The sequence below is a fragment of the Meleagris gallopavo genome, chromosome 1, assembly GCF_000146605.3.
Source record: "Meleagris gallopavo isolate NT-WF06-2002-E0010 breed Aviagen turkey brand Nicholas breeding stock chromosome 1, Turkey_5.1, whole genome shotgun sequence".
NCBI lineage: Eukaryota > Metazoa > Chordata > Aves > Galliformes > Phasianidae > Meleagris > Meleagris gallopavo.
In genome coordinates this window covers 47,610,039-47,616,880 of record NC_015011.2, presented here as the reverse complement: position 1 = coordinate 47,616,880, position 6,842 = coordinate 47,610,039, and the positions used below count along the sequence as shown (strand labels likewise).

Here is a 6,842-nt window from a genome sequence, read left to right as displayed (position 1 = left end):
AGGAGCCGCCTCACGCTTAAAGGGCCCGCGGCCTTAGGACTCAGTCCTCCCGAGTCTGGTGTCAACCTCAAATTTGGGAGTTACACCTTAACTGAAAACACAGCTTTGCGCTTGGTATATCCAGGTAGTTCTTATCCCATGGACAAAACGAAGTTGTGGCGTGAATCGGAAACGCGCTCAAAGAACGCACTACTGAACGATGAGCGAAACGAGGATCACAAGTCAGACATTTCCCACAGGCACAGAAGCGGTGGGTTTGCACGGCAGAGCACCGGCTGCCCGCAACATCTTCGTCCCACAGGTGCCCGCTCACAGGCGCTGCAAGGGACATACGAGGGGAAGCTCTTCTTAAAACGTCTCAAAGTTCAAAACGGCATGGCTAAATTTACAAGGATGAACTGGAGTTTAAAACAAACAAACAAACAAAAACAAAACAACAACACAACAGGCTATAAATACAGGGCAATGCCAAACGTCAGCTGTTACACTACTGCAGGCATCTCCGGGAATGGAGAGGATCCCTTAACATCCAGAATGAAAAGAAAGGACCCCTAAACTATCACAGAATCACAGAATGGCCTGGGTTGAAAAGGACCACAATGATCATCTAGTTTCAACCCCCTGCTATGTGCAGGGTCGCCAACCACCGGACCAGGCTGCCCAGAGCCACATCCAGCCTGGCCTTGAATGCCTCAAGGGATGGGGCATCCACAGCCTCCTTGGGCAACCTGTTCAGTGCATCATCACCCTTTATACAAAAAACTTCCTCCTAATATCTAACCTAAACCTCCCTGTCTCAGTTTAAAACCATTCCCTCTTGTCCTATCGCAATCCAACCTCGTAAGCAGCCATTCTCCCTCCTGTTTACATGCTCCCTTCAAGTATTGGAAGGCCGCAATGAGGTCTCTCCAGAGCCTTCTCTTCTATCATGCCATCACATGAGCACAGATCCCATATACTTTGCTGCTTCTGAATCAACGTTGCAGGCCCTAAGACACAGCCCCACTGAACTGAATGGATAATTTAATTCTCTCAGAAACTAATTTTTGGCTTTCTGCAGACTCCAGAGGAAAAAAACACTGTCATTTGTATACCTTGTCTGCATCACCAATTTTCTTGTGTCTTCTTGGCCACTGAATGCTTTGTTTTCCTTCCAGAAGAAAGAAATTCATGTTTCTGACTTGTCCACTCAACAACAGCCACTTGATGATGATCAGTTACACAAAAAATTGTTAGCAATAAAACATTAATTGTTAGTGCTAACAGAAAGAGTAATCCTATTAGGTCCCTGTCAGGCCCTCATCCTGCTGACAGATGACCAGAGCCAGTACGCAGTATCCACACAAGCAGTCCTGGCTCAGTGCAAAGCCATCAGCAGTACCTACACATGTGCAGAGCGACCAGATCACTTCTCAGTTCTCAAAAGAGGGGAAAAAAGAGAGAATGGGGATTTCAAGCCAAAAAGAATCACTTACCAAAACAAACCCTTGAAGTGTCGATTTTAAAATCAATGCAACAAACTGAACAGGTTTATATGTAAATTTTCAGCAGTGCACTCTGTAACTGGAGAGCGTAATAAATTGAGCAGATGCGCTACACCACAGTCATGAGAAAGATTTAAGTTCCTGCCTTTAGTGCAAGAAAGTCAGCTCTGCCGTAATTGTCTGCAGTCACTCTGGGACCACCTCAACAAAACCCTCCCATGTGGCGGACAGGAGGTCTGGGGTGAAACTAAGCCCCCTTCGTGAATACCACTGCTCCCACCTGTGCTGCTGCCACTGCACATTACACAGGCAGCACTGACTCTCAGTAGATCTGAGCTCTGCCATTGGCAAAAGGCAAGGTTTTTTCCTGTTATGTCTCAATGCGAGGCTTACCTTGCACATCCCTTTGCCCTGTCCCACAGATCCCTGAGAAAAATCTCCCTCTGACCCTGAGAGAACTGGCAAATGGAGATGGAGAGTCTCCTCCTGTCCCTGAGGTCATCACTTCTGATCCAGCCCTAATTTGGTGATTACTCAGTCGCAGTGGCTCTCCAGGAGCATATATTAGCAGCTCATGGGGGGAAAAGAAGGAGTGCACAGTTCCTGACCTCCACCACCCATCATTTCTCCCCCCCTCCTTGAGCTCCCTCTGCCCAAAAGGGAGGAGGAATGCAGCAGGGCTGCAAGAAAGGCAGCCTGCGGGCTCAAGAATGAGTCTGTCAATAACAGATGCTGCAAAGACTCCACTGTTTGTTAGTGGAAAGACGATGTCTGCATGCAGCTGGTGGGGTCCTCTGAGAGATTTCTTCTTTTTATAAAAGGTTTCATCGCTGATGAAAAGCATTGAACTAGCAGCACCAGGAGGCTGAGGTCTCCACAGAGCCAGGCACACAGATTTTTCACAAGCACAGAAACCATCCCCTCGAAGTATTACCCTTATTCTAATCCTTCCCCCTACTACACAATTTCATGCCATGCACAGGCTCGCCACTGCACTTCTGCAGCTTTCATCTGGAGGCACTTAGATGCTGCAAGAACAGGCATTAGAGACTAGCTTGAAGATAGATAATACAAAAGATGACAGTGAGATCGGGCACCTACAGGTCACACAACCAGGGACTGAAGCTGATACTCACGGTGGGACAGCTAAATCTTTAAGCAAGTGTAAAGCAAGGGCAGCGAGACTGTTTCTCTTCCTCCAAGAAAGACATCAGCATGGCTGCATTCATTAACATCTCCTAACTCTCTTCCCATCCAGCCCCAGGATTTCCCATACCTTCCTCCTATTTCTTTTACGCTTACTTCAGATAAGAAGTGCTACATGTGACCCTGTGCAAGGGAGCAGCAGTATCAGACATCTCCCAAGGAACTGCAGCACAGACAGGGAGGGCTCTCCTCTCATTAATTCACCGATATTGAACTTCCCCTCAAACGGTCACAGAATCTGTATGCTTACTGCAAAGTATTTTGGAAGAGCACAGATTATCAGCTACTGACTGTCATGTCTTGGCTGCATCACTTGCAAGTGGATCTCCTCCAGACACAAGCAGCATCTTCGTAAGCCTTAGTGTTAAGTCCTCGATCCCTATTCCCCCAACAGAGCACCAACTGGATTGAAAGACTTTGGAGTTTCTCAAAGGAAGAAAAACGATAAAGCAGTTGAAGGCAGGTAGTGTGAATCATAGCAGGAAAAAAAAATAAATCACCTATACAGGAGACAATGCTGCTCTATCTTTTAATACTGCAACACTTCTGTCCTCTCATCCTTCCATTACAAGGAGCTGATTCATGAAAATAGCATCTTTGTACCTTAAGACCTGCTCGGCTTCTTCTGTTCCTTCCTTTTACCTCCTGCCAAAAAGCTGCTCCTGGCAGAACCAGAATTAGTTGCTGTGAAAATGATTGTGGTGTTGCAGACAAAGGGATCTGAGTCCAGTGAAAAGGCTGGGAACAACAGAAGCTGAACTTTTGAGGAAAAAAGGATCACATTTCCATGCAGATGTCCAAAGCAATAAAGGTGGAAATTAAAATAGAAAGCCACACAAATATGATTCTCTGGCAAGACTGTCTCCAGCAAGGCAGAAAAGGCCATCAATAAATCTTCATTATCTGAATTGCTAAACATATCTAAATAAAAGAAGAAATCCAAATATTAGAAGAACCCATCTTTTAAAACGTCCTTACGTAAAACCAACTCTGTCTTGCCAGAGCATGTTTTACAGAGTGGGATTTTTTTTTTTTCCCTTTTAATTCTGCTGGCCTTTTACAGAGGTTTCATCTGTTGGTTTTCTTTCTGCCTACAGGGAAGTGGGAATTTCCAGGCTTGACAAGCTTAAATCCCCGTGACATACAGTCCCAAATTTTAGAGGCAGCTAAGATTTTGATTCTGACTTCACTCCCCGTTGGTTTCCTCCCTGATGCACACAAGAGCTGTTTTCAATCTCAGCTGTTCCAACCAGGAAAAAAAAAATCCCTGAAGGAGCAGCATTTGTTCTCCCACCACCTTGCTGCTACCACCACACAGAGGCCAGGCACACAGCCCAGTGCCGGAGCAAGGCCTGCAGCAAGACGAGGCGAAAGCAGAGCACAGCAGACTAGACCAGAAGCTAGATCTTCTACACTCATCTGCTAAGAAGGCTGTATTTATTTTGTGTAGTAGTAGACTTAGGGTCCACTTAAGATATATATGCATTACATGAAATCTCATTAACTTCTTGGCAGAGAAACCAAATTAATTTTTTTCTGTCACATGCAGTGACGCTTTCTGCTCCTGATTCATCAGAGACATTGGTTTATTAAAAATATTTTAGAGGTTTCACCACTGTTTACTTATATATCTCATATTGCTAACAAAACATGAGGAAAAAACACTTCAAACACAACCGCTTTAATTACTTTGTATCTTGAGACTCATAAAAGTACATACAATGCTCAAAAGCCCTAATTCTAAATTTCAGAAGACATTAATTTCTTATTTTAGTGCCCTGTGTTCCTTTACAGTCACGCTCAGTTCCAAGGAGGGGTAGGGAACATGAGAACACACAGAACTTAGAGTTTTAAACACAGCATCTTCGGTATTTAGGAGCACTACCTACATACTTGGGGGGGTAAAAAGGCATGTATTCCCTCAAGTCACATACCCCAAGCAATGACAGTGCTATCAGGTAATAAACCAACTTGGGTTAAGAATATTAGCATTTAATCCACTAAAGTCTGTGCAAACCTTTAGGTCCAAGTGATGGGAACATCTAGTAGAATCTGACGTAGTTTCTACTGCAGGATTCAAGGAACCCTTTCAGCTGCCGACCACCAGTGACTTCAGGTTTACACTAACAAAACCTCTGCTCATATACTAGGGCTTCACCACTCTTCTTGAAGAGATGCTCTCCTGCAGCTTAGAACTTTTCCGGCACTCACAGTTGTCCCAGAGAAGTGACTAGAAACAGAGGCCACCTATTTAACTTTTCTGTAAATGTGCTCAGGGCAACTAAATGTTCTGCCTGTTCCATCAGGGCTCCCAAAAGAAGGCAGGCTCCTCTTCTCAGAGCATCACCAGCAAGCACAAGAAGAAAAGACTCAATAACCAAGACGCATGTCTACTTATCAACTCAATCAGCTAATTTTAGAAATAGCCCATAGCCACAAATAACATAAAAGGAAATCCCAACACAAATTATTTCACAAGAAGCAGAAGCACTCTGGAGGACTGCAGTCTACAGAGAGGGGCCGGTAACCGTGGCTGAACCCAGGTCTAAGGAGAGATGCTGTTTAAGCTGGCAGAGAGGAAGTGTTAGGCTGAGGTGAAATTTCACCTCACCGTGGAAGCAGCCTGCGGCTCGGGAGTCCCCCACTTCGGCCACACAGGGAAAGGCGGGGGTGAGCCTTGGGATGACTTCTCTTCTCTGAAACCAGCAGTACTTCCCACTCCTGCAGTGTGATTCATCCCTCAGGCTGCAAACCGAGGTGCCAGCTTTCTCCTAGCACTGATGAGAAAGGGTAGTCACCCTGTTTGTAATCAGCCAGCATTATCTCATCTCCAGAAACTAGTAAGTCAGCAACTAGCCTTAGGTGGTAAGTAGGGGGTTTCCTTAGCAGTTCCCTTCACTGAGACTGAAGTCAGAAAAAAAAAAAAAAAGAAGTGGTTACAAGAAAGGGAATATTTTAACAGAAAGGGAGAACCAATTAATGCTTTCAGCTTGTTCCCCTTCACCGCTGCTTCACCACTGCCTGGAAAGGCAGCTCTGATACAAGCATCTCCTGCCTAGGGGTTTCTGAGAGCCCCTTAAACATCCACACTGATTGCTTCCCCCCACTCAGGGAGACAGACTGTCCTCTACCCTAAATGCTTTTATCCTCTTGATGAGGTCTCTTACCCAGCTGGATCCTGCCTCACTTCTCCCACCGCAATCTCTGAGCCTGAGAGAAGACACCTGGGGACCTTTCACTTTGCTTTGGAAAGAGATTTAATCCCTTCACATCCTGGCATGGGGTTGAAGCCATGTACTGCTCCCTCTCCCTGAGCGTCTCCGGATACAGTCCTGTGCAACGGGTGTCCCCAGATGAACACAATTCAAAGCAAAAAGGTTTTCTCTGCTGTTTTCTTGCTCTTTCAGGAGTCACATAAAAGCAGGTGTAGATAAAGAGCTGAGGAGAACCCTGCAGGGAACAATCCCACTGTACCCAGATAAGATGATGAGGCTTAAAATCTCTTCCGTGTCTAATCGTAGCTAAATCACGCCCAGGATGTACCTGCCCTCCATTTTGTAGGGTCCGTGCCTCTTGTTGCTCCTGCAGTGGCTGCTCCCCAGAGACGTGAGGAGGATGGCAGGCCTTTCAGCTTACCCTAAGGGGCGATGGGGGCACTCCTGCCCTCTGAGAGTGCTCACCTCCCCTCTGAAAAGGGGGAGACCACAAATCCCTTAAACACGACCACTGCCACGGTACCGAGATGCTGGGAACCCAAGTCCCTGTGGATGGGGCAGGGGTCTGGTCCTGATGGGCAGCAGTGCTTTGGGCTTGGGATATTTTGCCACCCAAGACTCAGTCCCAAGGACCAGCCAAGGTCCTCGCGGGCGTCCAGGCAGGATGAGGCCAGAGGGCTGCCAAGCTGCAAATGGGGCCTTCCGTGAGCCTGCCGGCCTGCTCCGACTGCAAAAGTGCCGCGCGATTAATTATACATCTGCGCTACAAAAGCTCAGCCCTGTAACTGCAGGGGGTGCTATTCATCAGCCTTGAGACGTGCTGGCAGAGGACAGCCAGGGTCCAGCAGTTGACAGGGAGAAATAAATAAATACAAAAGCGGGACGCGCCGTGGGTCGCGGGGGTGGACGCGCGGCGGCAGCGGGACCTCGGTGACCC

General features: G+C 46.9%; 1 protein-coding gene across 1 annotated transcript in view; it reads right to left on the bottom strand.

Annotated features, from left to right (window-relative positions):
- The window catches only part of TCF20 (transcription factor 20), a 106,422-nt gene that overhangs the window by 60,740 nt on the left and 38,840 nt on the right, over nt 1-6,842 (bottom strand). The window lies entirely within an intron of this gene.